This window comes from Aotus nancymaae, unplaced genomic scaffold (assembly GCF_030222135.1).
Source record: "Aotus nancymaae isolate 86718 unplaced genomic scaffold, 86718_ANA_hifiasm-v0.15.2.pri h1tg000029l, whole genome shotgun sequence".
Lineage (NCBI taxonomy): Eukaryota > Metazoa > Chordata > Mammalia > Primates > Aotidae > Aotus > Aotus nancymaae.
Genome location: NW_026988442.1, coordinates 36,997,632 through 37,013,960, shown reverse-complemented (window position 1 = coordinate 37,013,960; position 16,329 = coordinate 36,997,632). Strand labels below are relative to the sequence as shown.

The window sequence follows — 16,329 nt, the reverse complement described above, 5'->3', positions numbered from 1 at the left end:
CAGCTGTTACACAAACAGGACTGAAACACGCCATTTGCTCACCATGTTGTGGGTGACGAGGAGGAGAGAAGAGAGGAGGAGAGAAGAGGTGTGGCCCTTCAGGGAGCCCAGACCTAGGAGCTCCCTGAGCCAGGGCTATGACACCCTCTTTAGGGCTCTGTGGTTCCTGGCATCTCCAAGCTTCTGGGCGCTACCACATTCCCCAGTGCTGGCAGTGGTAGCCGCTTGCTGTATGCCTAGTCCGGCCACAGCCTTGCAATAAACTGGTGCCCATACCAGTGCCTGGAACTGCCTGTCCTGCCGCAGCTGGTGTGCCTAGCTGTACACAGTGGTTGCACCCCACACTCACTCACATACCTGTTGTTGCTCTGCCCCTGGCTCACCCTTTGCAGGTTTGGGATCCAGGCTGGTAGTGCGAGCCGAGCACAGCCTGCCAGGGTGAGTGGGTGGGATGGGCAGAGCAGGCCTGAGCAAAATTGGGCAAAGGCACCACTGGTCACAGAGGTTTCTGGCTGGAAAAGTGATACCCAAGGACAAGGATTCTGTGACAGTAAAGTCCTAAAATTAAAAATAAACCAATAACCAGACAAATAGATTACACAAGTTCCAGATCAGTTTACAGTTTGGAAATTGAAGTCTCCTAATTGCCAAAGAAAAGGTAGGCTCTTCTGGAAACAGCAGGTCCTGGTCCTCACTGCACTAAATGTTATTATTCTGGAGTATTTTACGGGACTGCCACACCAGATGGTCTTAAAACTGAAGGCCACCAGCTTCTTTAGTTTGTTTTATACTAGTAGGTTGGATAAAAGAATATTTCTTGAAATTCCTTTAGGATATCTTGTCCATCTGTTTCAAATCAGTAGATAACATATATAACAAACATAAAAGTGTGGGCTTTTTGGGAAGAACTTCTCTTTGTCGACCTGTGCATTGGTCAGAATTCTCCAGAAAAACAGAACCAGGATTGGCTGCAAGCTGGAGAAGCTGGAAGGCCAGTGGTGTGGCTCCAGTTCCAACTCGAAGGCCTGAGAACAGGGGCCCCAATGGTGTAAGCCCCAGTCTGAGTCCAAAGGCCAAAGGACCGGGATTCTGAGTTCTGAGTGCAGGAGATGGTGGACGTCCCAGCTCAAGAGAGAGAGTGAATTTTCCTCTCTACCGTTTGCTTTACTCCAGCCCTGGATGGATTGAATGTTGCCTACCCGCTGGGGAAAGAGTGAATCTTTTTTTCTCAGTCTACAGATTCAGATGCTCATCTCTGAAATATCTTCCAGACACACCCAGAAATCATGTCTTACCAGCTGTCTGGGTATTCCTTAGCCTAGTCAAGTCACCACATAAAATTAGCCTTTGCCCATCTTCTGAGAATCCTCTAAATGTTATTAATTCAAATAATAATTAAGAAAACTCACACCATGGCAACTCTGAGACGCCCTGAAATCCTATAGCTCAGCTAGGAAAGAAACTCAGTAGAGGTTTCCCCTAATTTAACGGCGATCCTAAATATTACATTATATTGCTAGTAAAGAGTTGAGAATTTGAAAGAAAACTCCTATAAATTATCAAAAATAAAAAGCAAATTTCCATCAAATATGTTAGAGGATACTCTGAATTATCTTTATATTCTTCTATAGTTACAAAATTGTCAAATGAAGGGGCAACATGATACAACCAGAAGAAAAGTAGGAAAAACGTATTACAGAGCTGTAATTAAGAAAGATTGTCGCTTTTCCCCACCACATTTTGTGATACTGTTAACTTTTAAATATTGAGAAACATGTAGTGACTTCCTCTCTTGTTCTAAATAATATTTCAAATTGTAAAAAAAAAAAAATGTTGCCATTACAGCCTGAAACTCCTCTAATCTCACCATCAAATTCATGAATTTTCCCTCCACTATAAAAAACATCAATTTTCTATGATTCTTAAGAAAATCCCACTGATGGTGATGAACATCTTTTCCAGAATATTTCAGCCAATGCCATGTGGAGGCTTGGTGGCATTCCTAATGTGACCTCAGGGGAACTGGACAGCCTGCCCCCTGAAGCTGCCTCAAAGGAAGTCACAGGGTGGGTATTGGTCCCGGCCCCTGCCTGTCAGTCTACCTTGTGGGTGGGGCAAAGGGCAGATGCCTGCCCACTGGAGGAAGTCACTGATGGTCAGGGGGCCACCACTCTGGTACCTCTCCAAAAGGGAGGTCCAGAACAACTCAGAATTTAAAAAGAAGGTTGAAACCATGTGAGTAATTTCTGAGTGGTGTTTAATGATGCTCTGGGCAGGTAATTGTGATGATCAGCTTGATATATCAACTCGTTGAGGCCGCAGTCATGTTATTCAATCAGTCCCTCAGCTGAGCATTGCAGGAGCGGTGCTCTCGCTGTGATTAAAGCTCATAATCACTGACCTCAAGTAAAGGAGGTTGTTCTGGATGACCCGGGTGGGCCTGATCAGTGGAAAGGCCTTGCAGCTGGCAGAGGCTCCGTGAAGAAAAAGAAATTCCTCCTGTGACATCCGCCTGGGCCCATGCCTGTGAGTCACAGCTGTTCCCAACAGGACAGCCTGCCCCATGGACTTGGGACTTGGGACTTGTCTGGCCAGACCCTGTGGTCACCTAAGCCAACTTCTTGGATAAATCCCTTAATATCTGCCTCCTACTGACTGTTTCTCTGGTCAAACCCTGACTGATACAATCATAAGGGAACAATTTTAAAAATCCTTTAATCTGAAGTTTTCATCTTGTCACAGCCCAGGCCTTTCCCCTGCAAGCTCTCACCTCATCACCCCGGAGACTGCCTGTGCTGGCCGCTTGGCCCGGACATCCGCCACTGCCGACTGGCTCTGCCCCTAGTCAGCCCTGTCATCACTCTGGCTGCAGAGTCACATTTCACCTGCTTGGAGGCTCCCGCCCCCTGATGGGCAGCTAAAGCAGCCCCCTCCCCGTGGTCACTTGGGCCACGACTGTGTGCGTCCTGCACGGGGTTTGCTTTGCCTCGCCTGCTGCTTTTCTGTCGGTGTATCTGCTTCCTGATTACTGCCCACTGCCCACTCCTGCCTTGGGCCTTGTCAACATCCCTTGGGCCGTGTCTGTTCTGCTGCTGCTTTATCCAAGTTGCACATCCTGGAGATTTGCTCAGTGTATGTTGTAGCATCCATGAATGACTTGAAGGCTGGACAGCCGGGGACTGGGGGGTCTGGGCCATTCCTGTCTCATCTCAGTTCCTGCTTTTGCCCTGGATGACCTGGGTCTCAGGGAAAAGACCTCACCAAGACATGACCTGTCCTCCAGCTACAGAGGCTGCAGCTGGGATTTGGGATTCTGAGACTTCCTGGAGGGGACACTTGGCTATCTGGCTCCCTTGCCCAGGCTTGGGAGCTCCAGGATAGCTCTGCCATGGCCGCTGAGCACCTGGTCTTCCTCCTGCTCCCACGGTTCCCGTGGAAAGTTTCTGGTCTGCAGTGTGATGCCAATGGCTCTGAAACTGCAAAATGTACACGGCCACTGGCTCTGAGGGGGACATTCTGCTTCATATTGAAACAATGGGCTGGACGTGGCAGGAGGGTGTCCAGCCCAGCCTGGGAGATATTCAATGCACTTGGATCTGGTTCTTGGCCATGGCTCAGGCTGGGCACACACCGAGTTCAGAGTCTGCAGAGAATTCAGGGCCAGGAGCCAACCCCTAGTCTAGCCCAGGCTAAGGGAAGGGATGTTTCTATTCCTTTACCCTGGAAGGGTCTGGAGAATTCCTTCCATCCTCACACCATGCCAACACCACACCTCCCTTAATAAACAGGACACGTGTGCATGCACATGACCCCATCTGGCCCCTGAGAACCTGGTTAGGGCGGTACCATTCCCTTGGTATAGACAAGAAAACTGAGGCTCAGAGAGGTGGAAGTCTGTGCCTTGGTGTGGGCAGAAGATGGGAACCCAGGTGTCCTGATTCTGTGGAGGCAGGAAGAAGGTTCTGTGAGCTGCAGGAGCACAGAGCACTCCCCACTCCTAGGAGGGAGGCTGGTGACCCCCTCACTTCGTACATGGTGAGAGCTTTGTGGGAACACGCAGACAGCTCTGTCAGAGCCCAGCCTTTGGAGGGCTCAAGGGACTCATGCCTGAGAGGCAAAGGCAGCCTGGGTTGAAGAACTGAGGCTGCTTCTGAAAAGCAGAAGCTCCTCCAAGAGATGGCCAATGCTGTGTTCATCCTGGGCAAGTGAGTCCCTTAAAGAAAGGTGCTTCTCTCCAGGACAATGGCCCACAGGGGCGCAGCCAGGTAGGAGAGGTCCTGCTCATCCCACAGAACTGTGAGTCCATGGGGGCAGCCTCTGCTGTGCCCCAGGCAGTGCAGGGTTGTCACACACAGGACTGATGAGGAGCAGCCATCCGCCTCGCCTCCTTCCCGATCCCACCTAGCCCCTGAGCCCAGGTAAGGAGGCTCTGTTGGGTGCTGGACAAAAGCTTGTGGGCAAAGAGAGGAGGGCCAGGTCACTTCCCTACAAGTAGTCAGCATGCCGCAGGCACCCATCAGGCAGCAGATTGTGCTGAATCAAGGAGCAAGTTTGGATTCTTACCCAAGACTGAGCTTTTTCCATTGCTGGACTGAGGCCTTCTGTGACTCACACTGACCACAGGACTGTCTACTGCTAGAGAGTGACTGGCAAATTCATGGTCATCGCCTGAGTTCCCATCTGGTCAGGGACAAGGCTCTCTCCCAGTGGACAAGCTTAAAGGGCCAGTGGATGACAAAAACCAGGTTGGCTTCCTGATCACATGGGTTGACTCTCATGTGTCCAGTATGTTCCCAGCTCCACTGGCTGGGGGCTTGCCACAGGCTGGGCCACGTGTGACCTTCCTGCCTTCATTGATCTGGGGCCTTGCCCCATCCGTGAGGCATCACAGGCCTTCAAAAAGATGTATTGAAGGGATGAAGAAATGTGATGGTCCTACAGGTCCTTAGTCATGGACTATCTGGAAGCAAGGGAAGCCCTCACTGTGGATAACGGAGCAGGGAGAAGAGCTGGACGTGAGGGTAGGAGACGGGGTGGTGCCTCCCGCTTCTCTGGGTGCAGTCCCCCTCCTGGAATGCTTTGGCAGCGGAGTACGAGATGCCTCCAGCCTTGGAGTGTGGCATAGGCACGGACGGGGGTCCGCCCCAAAGGGAGTCCTGGGTGCCTGGTGGAAGGCATCCCTTTCTCTGTTCCACTCCCATCGCTGTCTCTGAAGTTGCTGGATGATAATTTCTTTCCACCATTTCCTCCCTTCTCTTTTCCCCTCTTCCTTCCATATTTGATGAGCACCTACTATGTGCCAGGCCTTGCGCTAGGCATTGGGAAGCAGCCTGAGTGGACGTCTCTCCAACCTCTTGGCAGGCGCTACTCCAGGTATTGGGTCTGCAGGTGAACCAGGCAGCCCCGGCTAGGAGTCAGCTGTCAGAGCTGGTATTGGGGTGAACTCAGGGATTCATCCAGGCAGAAGGAGATCCTTGAGGAACAACAGACCATGGTGCGTCCCAGGGTCAGAAATTAGGCGGGTGTGAGCAGAACCCGGTGAGCAGAGGTGAGTGGGAAGATTTGGGGTCACATCGTGGAGGGCTCTGTGAGAGGTGTTTTGATTGTCTTCCACTTGTGAGAAGCCACAGGGCTCGGATCAGGGAGTGAGCAGCAGGCAGGCCCATTCTCACACGGGGTCTGTCCCAGGGCAGGCTTTCCACAGGAAGCCACCGAGCCACCCCTTTCATCTGCCTTGTCTGGGGCACCTCCTGGGGGGAGGATGCTGTCATCGTTTCCCTTTGGGGGTGGCCTCTGGAGGGGACCACCCGGCATGACCTCCCATTGACCCGTCTTTGCCTGAGTCCCTGGCTGTTGGGTTCTCTGAATGGCCAAGAGATGAATTCATCGGCCACCTCCTGCAGGGCCACTGGCTGAGCGTGTCTGCTGCTTAATCAAGGGACAAGGACGCTGTGTTCTGGGGCTGGGCTCGCCAACATCCTTGATGAGTAACTGGGACAATCAAGAAATGGGGAAGTGGTGACAATGCCACTATTGTGCTTTTGCTCCGGAGCCCAGAGCGCCCGGTCTGCGTGGCAGGCCGGGCTGGCACAGCTGCTGGCAAAAGCCCCTTCAGCCTCATCAGTCACCCCAGTGGGGGGCCCAGGGGAGGTCCAGCTGCCCCCAGGGGCCACCACCTCCGCAGACCCACCAGGGGCTCACAAAGCAAACATCTCTTCTTGTCTAGACAACAAAGGCAGCTTTCTGCAATAGACACAGGCACATACGCACATTGGAGGGCTGTCGGATTCATTTGTTCATTCATTCATTTATTCCTTTACTCACTCAGTATTCATCCAGTCACTTTGAGAATTTCACCCAGAGGATGAAAATGAGCAGTCAGTGCTTAACAGGCAATCATATTTTCCACATCGGGCTAAGAGTTTTCAGATTCCATCATCATTTTTCATCCTCACAACAGCCTTGTGTGGTGGGTTCTGTTAACCTCGGCTGCCCAGGGTCGGGTGGGTGAGTCTGAACGCCTCCTGACCTCTCTGGCTCGTGTAGTCTTGGGCCAACTCCTTCACCTCTGTGACGCATGATATAGTGGGAGATTTTAGCCACCTCTTTCCATTTTAATTTTCACAGATCTGGAGACAAAACTATGAAAGTATACCTAGAGAAGCTATGTATCATTTAATTAATAAATTTCATCCTGTAGATGGGTGAAGATGATACCACCCAGATGGGTGATGCTACCTAGATTTTCATCACCCGTAAAAGGCTAAATAAATTATGGGTTTTTCCTGCACCAGAACCACTAATGAAAGTTAGCACACGTAGCCACATGCAGCAACATGGGGGAATCTCGCCGCGTGGGGTAGATCAAGAGCACCAGACACAAAAGCATTTGTATTTTAGGGTTCTGTTTACATGAAGTTCAAAAACAGGCAAAACTAATCTATGCTGTTAGAATTCATGATAATGGTTATCCCTGGATGGGGCATAGAGGACTTCTAGAAGGGGCTCCAAAGGGGTTTCTGAGGAGATGGTGACATTTTGTTCCTATATCTGTGCACCGGTTATAAGGGTATGTTTATTGCATAAAAATTCGTTGAGCTGATGTTTACAATTTGAGGAAAGTTTTGTAACTATGTTAATCTTTGGTAAGAAGTATGCTAAAAATCTAATATTTTAAAATAAAATAAAACACAACAAACCAAACTAAAAAATTATGTCCTAAACAACTATTAGGCCAAACAGAAAAACCATAAAAGACCTGGAAAATACTATTCTTCCAAGAATTTGTCCTATGTAATTAATCACTGCCATGTGCAAGCATTCATCAGAGAATTTTTATTGTAGAGTGATTGTGAATATTCAGAATATGAAACTGACTATTCCCCAAGTGTTTAACAAAGGAGATTGGGAGTATATCATAGCACAACTAGACAATCGAGTATTATACAATTATTAAAATTATATTGTAGAGAAAAATATTTGATGATGTGGAAAGGTTTGTAATATATTATTAAATGGTTATGATAGTTTTTTTTTAAAGTGTGTGTGTCCTTATTGTACAAGAAAAAATAACTCAATAGAAATACACCAAAATATTAGCAGCCATTATCTCTGATAATGGAATTGCAGGTTACAAGATGATTTTATATTCTTTTTTACATTTTCCAAATGCTTATCTGTGAATATGTATTACTACTGTATTCTCCAAAAAGTTTATTCAAAACAAGATAACTCTATTATTACTCTAGCATATTTAGCATGTGCCCAGAACAGTATAAATTTCTAGTTGACATTTCTTGAAGGAGTGAGTGATTGGTCTCTAGGGTAAAACCTAGAATGTTGAGAAGGAAGACAGGAGTGACTCACATATTTACCATGTCTGAGTGGATAAGGGACATTTCTTCCTACACCAAGCCCATCTACCAGTCACTTTCTGTGATTACTCTGTTCTAGCTGAGACTGTTAGGGTAGGGTTGGGGTTGGGGAAGACCATGGTTTTCCATGTGCCATAGCCGTTAACCCGAGCCCCTCAACTTTTCTGGTTCATGAAATCATTCAGGGCAAATAGCGCCTCTCTGTGCTGTGGGTGAATGCACCCAATTAGTCACTTGGGAAAGGTAAACCACGAGAGAAGTCATCAATCATTCTTCAAACAGTAACTTCCTTTTAAGTTGCATCAAAAGAGGTTATGCTAACTGTGCAATTGTCCACAGATGAGGAAGGAACTTGCAGAGGGAGGGGAGCCTCTCTCCCTCCCTCTCCTCTCTTTCCTCCCTCCCTTCTCCTCTCCTTCCTCCCTCCCCTCTCCTCTGCTTCCTCCCTCCCCTCTCCTCTCCTTCCTCCCTCCCCTCTCCTCTGCTTCCTCCCTCCCCTCTCCTCTCCTTCCTCCCTCCCCTCTCCCCTGCTTCCTCCCTCCCCTCTCCCCTGCTTCTCCCTCCCCTCTCCCCTGCTTCCTCCCTCCCCTCTCCTCTTTCTCCTCTCTCTTTCTTTCCCCTTTACAAACTGCACGTGTTCCCTGCTCTGAGTGGGGCTGGACCTGCAGGGGTGAGCAGCATCTTCTCAGCCTTATGTACGGTACTCACAAAGGCCAGTTATCTCACTGCCAGGGGCTGTCTGCTTTGCAGTCAGGATTAATGGCAGGGTCTTTCCTTGGCCTGGAACATTCTTCTTCCATCCCCATGCCCTGACCTCTGCTCTCACCTGGGCAGGTCTCTCTCACTCTTCCTTCAGAAAAGGGGCCCCTGAAAGACACCTCTCACAAGCACAGTCATTTCTATACCTCATAAGTTCAGCAGTAGTATTCCAAAAATATTCATTGAGCACTTCTGTGCCAGGCCCACATGAGACATAAGAAATTATTTGTGGCTGGGGCTCTGTGGCTCACTCCTATAATCCCAGCACTTTGGGAGGCTGAGGTGGGTGGATCACTTGAGGCCAAGGGTACAACACCAGCCTAGCCAACATGGGAAATCATGTCTCTACTAAAAAACAACAAAACCCGCCGGGCGCGGTGGCTCACGCCTGTAATCCCAGCACTTTGGGAGGCCAAGGTGGGTGGATCACGAGGTCAAGAGATCGAGACCATCCTGGTCAACATGGTGAAACCCCGTCTCTACTAAAAATACAAAAAATCAGCTGGGCATGGTGGCACGTGCCTGTAATCCCAGCTACTCAGGAGGCTGAGGCAGGAGAATTGCCTGAACCCAGGAGGCGGAGGTTGCGGTGAGCCGAGATCACGCCATTGCACTCCAGCCTGGGTAACAAGAGCGAAACTCCGTCTCAAAAAAAAAAAAAACAAACCCAAAAAAATTAGCTGGGTGTGGTGGTGTGTGCCTGTAGTCCCGCTAGTCGGGAGGCTAAGGCGTGAGAATCCCTTGAACCTGGGAGGTGGAGGTTGCAGTGAGCCGAGAGCGCGCCGCTGCACTCCAGCCTGGGCAACAGAGTGAGACTGTCTCAAGAAAAAAAAAAGAAAAATCATTTTGTTTTTCTGCATCTGCTGCCCCCAAGGATAGTTTCATTATTCCCAGCACCTCTAACCGCCTCTCTTGGTATATGCAGAGCTTCTTGCTTGCAGAGTAAGGGCACAGTTTTTATTGAGTGCCTACTATGTTCTTTTCCTATTATTCACTGAAACTTATTCACTGACAGCCACTGCTGACAATCTCGGTTTCTGTTGAAAAATTGTCGATTCTCTCCAACAAGGGGGTCTGAGACTTCTCTCTTCCTCCACCTTCCTCCTTCAGCTCAGCTCCATCTTCCCACAGAGTTGCATTTTTCAACTCGATTAAAAGATGCCATTTTCACCTTCGATCAAGGCTAAAAAATACAATTGAGATGTCTGGTGGCAGCAATCAATATTGTAATAAAATTACACCTAATTTACTCAGTTCTGCAGGTGCAATAGGGTTCATTTATCTGAGTGGAGCTTTTTAAAGTTTCAAAATGAGAAAGACGCATTTTGCTCATGAAATTTTTATGCTCAGCCTTCACTAACTGAGCCATTAATTGCCAAGACCTCCAAGCTCTGACCCACTTAGGAATCGATGCGAGAGAATGTGAGTGTCTCAGACGTTCCCAAATTTTCTAGTCATGAGACTAGAGCACGGGTGGCAGGCAAGGTGGCCCCAAATGCCTGATAGTTTATCTGGACTACATTGGGATGAAAATTACTCTGATTTCCATGGCAACCCCTATTATTGTTTAAAAAGTGGAAAAGAATGCTTACAGGGAGAACTGGAACAGGAAGACAAGTGGTTTCCCAGCGAAGCAAACACCAATCACAGGATGGAAACGATCCAACTTTCATGCCACAAAAAGCTGCTGCTGAGACACGTGGCCCCAGTCCATTTTCTGCCAGCAGTATTCATGATCCCGGTGGGTCAGCTGGGGGCTTTCATTTGCCTTCACATAATTAATACAACTGCAGCAGGTTGCCTGCTCCAAATGGCAGAACATGCAGAGTGGGAGGCCCATCCTGAAGGATCCGGCTCCAGAAAGTTCCTGCCCAATGTGCGTCCTGGGAAGGAAATGGCCATTTTCCTCCTGGAGACAGACAGGCTGTCCGCCCCACGGTCTTCCAGGCAGTGCCACCCACTTAGCGGCTCTTGTTTGCTTCTCTGTCATCATCCACCCACCTCTATCCCCAGCCAGTGCTGTTAATTTGAGTGCACGACAGTGAGCTTGGGATGGCTAAGTACGTGGTCCTTGGATCCCTTGGCCTAGGCTGGCATCTGTGCCAGCCTAGAATGTTGAGGCAGCCTAGAATGCTGCCTCTAGCTGTGTGGTCTTGGAGATGTTAACAAACCTCTCTGTTCCTTTGGTTCTTTGTCTATAAAATGGTGATGGTGATGGTAACAACTCCTGGGTTTAATCCAGAATTAAATATGAAAATCTGAATAAGGCCATTACAGCAAGGTGCTGGGTGGGGGGTGGGGATGGGAAATGTCACCTTCACTATTATTGAGGCACAGCTCAATCCCCACTCTCCCCCCTCCCCTGCCACTGCCTGGATTCCAGCTGCCATCCTGCTCCAGGGGTCTCGGCTTCCCAGGCGGCTCCTGCTTTCTCCCCTGCCCCACAACCAATTCTGCTTATTTCAGCCAGAGCAAGCTTTTAAACATTGTTTTAGTTTCCAAGACTGCATAAAAATGTCCACAAACTGCCTGTCTTAAAACAACAGACATCTGTGCTCTCACAGCTCTGGAGGCCAGAGTCTGAGGTGAAGGTGTGGGCAGCGCCGAGCCCCCTTTTGAAGCTCCTGGGACAGGCACTTTCTGGCCTCTTGTGGCTGCCGGCCTGTTCTGGCGGCTGCATCACCCCACTCGCTGCTTCCGTCGTCACGAGGCCCCCCCTTCTCTGAGCGTCTCTCCTCTATTTTCTTATAAGGACACTCACCATTGGATTCAGCCCCTGCCTTGAAGTTCAGGATGATCTCATCTGGAGATCCTTAATGTAATCCATCTGCAAACACCATTTCCAGGTAAGGCCACAGTCACAGGTGCTGGAGGTTGGGACTTGGACGTCTCTTTGGAAGGATACGACTTAGTCACTCAAGGGTGTGCATCGGGTCTTCCACCCTTCAGGGGCCTTCTTTTGCCCTTGGCCTGCAAGGCCTCTGTCATCCCCTGCCCCGTGCCCTGCCTCAGTGACCTCCTGTTACCTCTCCAAATACATCACCCTCCGGTCACCCGGGGAGACTTGCACTGACTGGCCCTTGAGAACAGCCTCCCTGCCTCTGCTGTAGCTCATTCTTGTTCCTCCTTCAAAGGCCACCTCCTTAGGGGTCCTGCCCTCCTTTCCAGGTGGGTCCCAAGCAACCCCCACTGCTCTCTACAACTGCGCCTACCTCTGCTCCTCCCTCTCGCCTCCACCTGCTCATGGCCTTCAGCAAATACTCATTCTGGTAAGTGTCCTTAACTCCTAATGTGTCTGTCTCAGCCCAGGACGCTATGGCAGCAGACCCCTTCCGCCCGTTTCATGTCCTCAGCACTGAGTTCCCAGCCTGGCACACAGTAGGGACTCAATGAAGATTTTTGACTACATAAAAGTATTTCAGAAACACCACAGCGTAAGGGAGCCCAGTTCCCTGCACAGCGACAGGAGAGAGAAAGGAGCCCAGGATCTGGAAAGCGGGTCTGTTTAGATGCACCCAGAGCCAGGCCCTAAACCCTCATCCTGAGCTCAACTGGCACAGGAGGCTGACCTGGCAGCGGGGGCAGTGCTTCCTGGTGGGAGTTGCGTCTGGCTTGGTGAGAGGCTGAGTTCCTAGCTCGGGATTCTGCATTCTGACCGAGGACTAGGGGCCATGCTGTGGCCACAATTTAAGGGAAAAGGAGGGAGTTGCCAGGGGATTCTGGGTTTCTGGCAGGAGGAGAAGCTCAGCTAGCCGGGAGAAGGTCAAGGGGCCGAGAGCAGAGACTGACTGAATTCCTCGCCAGGCCCCTGCCCCTGATGTAAGGATCCCCACCCGAAGCAGGCAAGCTGGAAACACAGCTGAGCGGAGGGACGGCTGAAGGCCATAGGCTCCCAGGGAGGCAAGGGGAGGAAGGCAACTGTCGACTGTGCCCCCGAATACTGTCTCCAAGCTGGGGCAGCTGGATTTCCAGCAGAACCACCTTCAGCCGTGCAAGCTCTGTGCCCTCCCCCTAGCCCACGCCTGCAGTCCTGCCTGGCCTTGAAGAATGAACTTGAAAGGCTGGTGTTCGGCTGCTCCCTGCTAGGTGCTGCTGCAGCTGATGTCCAGGTGTGAACCTGGTTATCTCGCAACAGCCCTGAGGCTACTTAGGCGCCATCAGCACCTCCAGTTTGTAGATGGGGAAACTGAGGCACAGAGAGGGAAATTTCATGTCCAAGTTTATGGGGCTGGTCGAAGTAGAGCTGGGCAGTTGGCTGCAGCTGTTCTGGGAGCCTGTACAGCACAGGATGTCTGAGCCAACCCCCTTGCCACTCACACCAGGCTGGCGGTCTAGCTGCTACAGTTTCCCGTGCGAGCAGAATGCTGGTCTGGGTCCCACACCAGGACAGGAGGCATCTCACAAAGCCGCATGGTCTCCTGTCCTGTGGTCCTTGCTGGCTTCATTTTCTTATTCTCTGATCAGTCCCCTGGTGGGGAGCAGGCATGGTGTGTGACCTGACAAGGTGATGCCTGGCCACCGATGCTGTTAAACTTGTTAATAATAGTCCCAGGAAAAAAGTGGCCCACAGGGGCTGGGCCAGGTTAAGCCCTGCAGGTCAGGACAGGGAACCGATTCCGTCCTGTGTTGAGAAGTCACTGGAGGTTTTAAGTAAGGAGTAAAACGATCTGATTTCTCCATGGCTTAAGGCTGCAAGATTTAGCAAATAAAAATACAAGGTGCCCAGTTAAATCTGAGTTTCAAATAAATAACTGTTTGGCATATGTATATAATGAATATTGTTTGGGACGTAGCTATGCTGAAAAATATTCACTGTTGATCCAAAATTTCACATTTAATGGGGTGTCTTGTGTTTCATCTGGCAGTCCCATCCTGGCTGTTGTGTGGAGAATGGGTCAGAGTGGCACAAGGTCAGAGCAGGCCAGGACACACCAAAGAGGCTGGGATATGGCCCTGGGGACAGGATGGTGACTCAGATGAGGTGGTGGCAGCACAGATAGAGAGAAGCGGACAGATGGGAGAGGTGTCTTAATAACAGCTCACATTTGGAGTGCTTGATGTATATTACCTCATTTACTCTTTATAATAGCCGTCTAAAATTGGTGCAGATACTGTACCCATTACCCAGATGAGAAAACGGAGGCACAGAGAAGTTAAGTAATTTGCCAGTTTATGGGAGAACCAGGATCAACCCAGGTCCTGAGCATCCATTCGTCAGCCTTCTAAGATGCTGTTTATCTGGACTGAGTCTCACAAGATCCTAGTCCCCAAACTGCCACCTGTGTTCAAAGACCTCAGCTGAGTGGAGAAGGATGTGCGAAGAGACTGGCGCTGTGAGATGGGTGAGAGCCCCTGATGTAGAAACCAAGGTGCGCCCCGAGACGGGGGCAGTGGGTTGTGGAGGGGCTGCTCAATGTTAGAGAGATCTGGGGAACCGACAGTGTAACAGCGAAGCGGCAAAAGATTGAACATAACCAACCCCATTTTTGCTTAAAGGGCCCTTATCCATTTCCGCACAGAGGCCGGGATAATTTTAGAGCGCTGGGACAACATGCAAAAACAGCAATCATGGAATTTTTAAAACTAACTCTAGGATTAAAGGGAAAGTATGTAAACAACTATGTTTTTAAACATAGATTTATAGGAGCATTGTGACCTGACCAAGGAGAAAGCAGTTTCAACCTCCTTGGACCCGCACTGGTGCCAGCGTCTCTGGTCATGTTACCTCTTGATCCCCATCCCCTCCTCCCCCTCATCCTGAACATAAAAAGAGCCTAAAGTTTGTATGGACTTAACTCAAGATGGTATTAATCTTTCGGGAGGCTATTCCATTGTCTTCTCGGATGGCTGGCTCTCCAGTAAACCTGCGTTTCTTCCCACCAACTCTTGTCTCTTGAGTTTTGGCTTTTGAGTGGCAAGAGGTGGAACCTGCGTTCAGAGACAACAGGAAGTGTCCTCCGGAACTCAGCAGGCACGCAGGTGCTGTGGCCTGCACGGTCTCCACTCTCCTTTCTTCTAGTTAAAAACTCCCATTTCCATAGGGAACAGCCTCTTCCTTCACTCTGTCTACATGTTTTGGAACCAGCTCTAACCCAGGCTTCAGGGGTACCCACACCAGATTTGGTGGTCAGCCTTCCCACTGCTCTGTCTGGTGGACGGTTTACATGACCCAGCCTAGCATCTGTCCCATGGGAGTGAGTGTGGACATCAGTGGTCACTGGGGAGAAAGGATCTCTTTCCATCTGCGCTGCCGAGGTGGTGAGGGGGTCACGCTGCTCCTCTTCTGATGCACAATAGCTGTTTCATCCCCAGGAAGCAGTCTGGCTCCTCCATTCCTAAATATCACCAAGCAAAGTAGGATTTTGTTTGATCTCTGTATAGTCAAAGACCATGGAAATGTGTTTTCCTTTTGCTTTTCAAACTAGAGAGGTCTGGGCCTCTAATGCCAAATTCGGGCCTTTGCCAATAAAAAGAGTCTAAGAAATTTTAAAAATAGCATTTAGTGTAGATTGTAACTCAAAAGCTTAGAGCAGCACTACAGAGCAAGGTCATCAGGTCTCCCCTGAGTGCGGCCGTGGTCATGAGTAGTGGGTCAGGTCTCTCCTGAGTGCCAGCCATGGTCACGAGTAGTGGGTCAGGTCTCCCCTGAGTGCGGCCGTGGTCATGAGTAGTGGGTCAGGTCTCCCCTGCGTGCGGCAGTGGTCATGAGTAGTGGGTCAGGTCTCCCCTGTGTGCCAGCCGTGGTCACGAGTAGTGGGTCAGGTCTCCCCTGCATGCCAGCCGTGGTCACGAGTAGTGGGTCAGGTATCCCCTGCGGGCGGCCGTGGTCATGAGTAGTGGGTCAGGTCTCCCCTGTGTGCCGGCCATGGTCACGAGTAGTGGGTCAGGTCTCCCCTGCGTGCCAGCCGTGGTCATGGGTAGTGGGTCAGGTCTCCCCTGTGTGCCGGCAGTGGTCATGAGTAGTGGGTCAGGTCTCTCCTGAGTGCCAGCTGTGGTCACGAGTAGTGGGTCAGGTCTCCCCTACGTGCCAGCCATGGTCATGGGTAGTGGGTCAGGTCTCCCCTGTGTGCCAGCCGTGGTCACGAGTAGTGGGTCAGGTCTCTCCTGAGTGCCAGCCGTGGTCATGAGTAGTGGGTCAGGTCTCTCCTGAGAGCCAGCTGTGGTCACGAGTAGTGGGTCAGGTCTCCCCTGTGTGCAGCCGTGGTCATGAGTAGTGGGTCAGGTCTCCCCTGCGTGTGGCTGTGGTCATGGGTAGTGGGTCAGGTGTCCCCTGCGTGCTGGCCGTGGTCATGAGTAGTGGGTCAGGTCTCCCCTGCGTGCTGGCCGTGGTCATGAGTAGTGGGTCAGGTCTCTCCTGAGTGCCAGCCATGGTCACGAGTAGTGGGTCAGGTCTCCCCTGCATGTCGGCCGTGGTCATGAGTAGTGGGTCAGGTCTTCCCTGCATGTCGGCCGTGGTCATGAGTAGTGGGTCAGGTCTCCCCTGCGTGCTGGCCGTGGTCATGGGTAGTGGGTCAGGTCTCCCCTGCGTGCCGACCGTGGTCATGAGTAGTGGGTCAGTTCTCCCCTGCATGTGGCCGTGGTCATGAGTAGTGGGCCACTTTCTCCACATACTTCAAGTCCTGCTCTGACACTGGGGCCTTTAGAAGACCCCTGTCCTCACCCAGTGAAAGCCCCAGGATGCCTGATAAACTGGTTG

At 50.6% G+C, this 16,329-nt stretch overlaps 1 long non-coding RNA gene across 1 annotated transcript in view; it reads left to right on the top strand.

Moving 5' to 3' along the window:
* Positions 1-16,329, top strand: part of LOC105727558 (uncharacterized) — a 183,302-nt gene that overhangs the window by 147,732 nt on the left and 19,241 nt on the right. Inside the window, exons 5-6 of the long non-coding RNA XR_010344484.1 lie at positions 11,386-11,479; positions 11,802-11,902. This is a non-coding gene — a long non-coding RNA (uncharacterized LOC105727558). The remainder of the gene's footprint in view (positions 1-11,385; positions 11,480-11,801; positions 11,903-16,329) is intronic.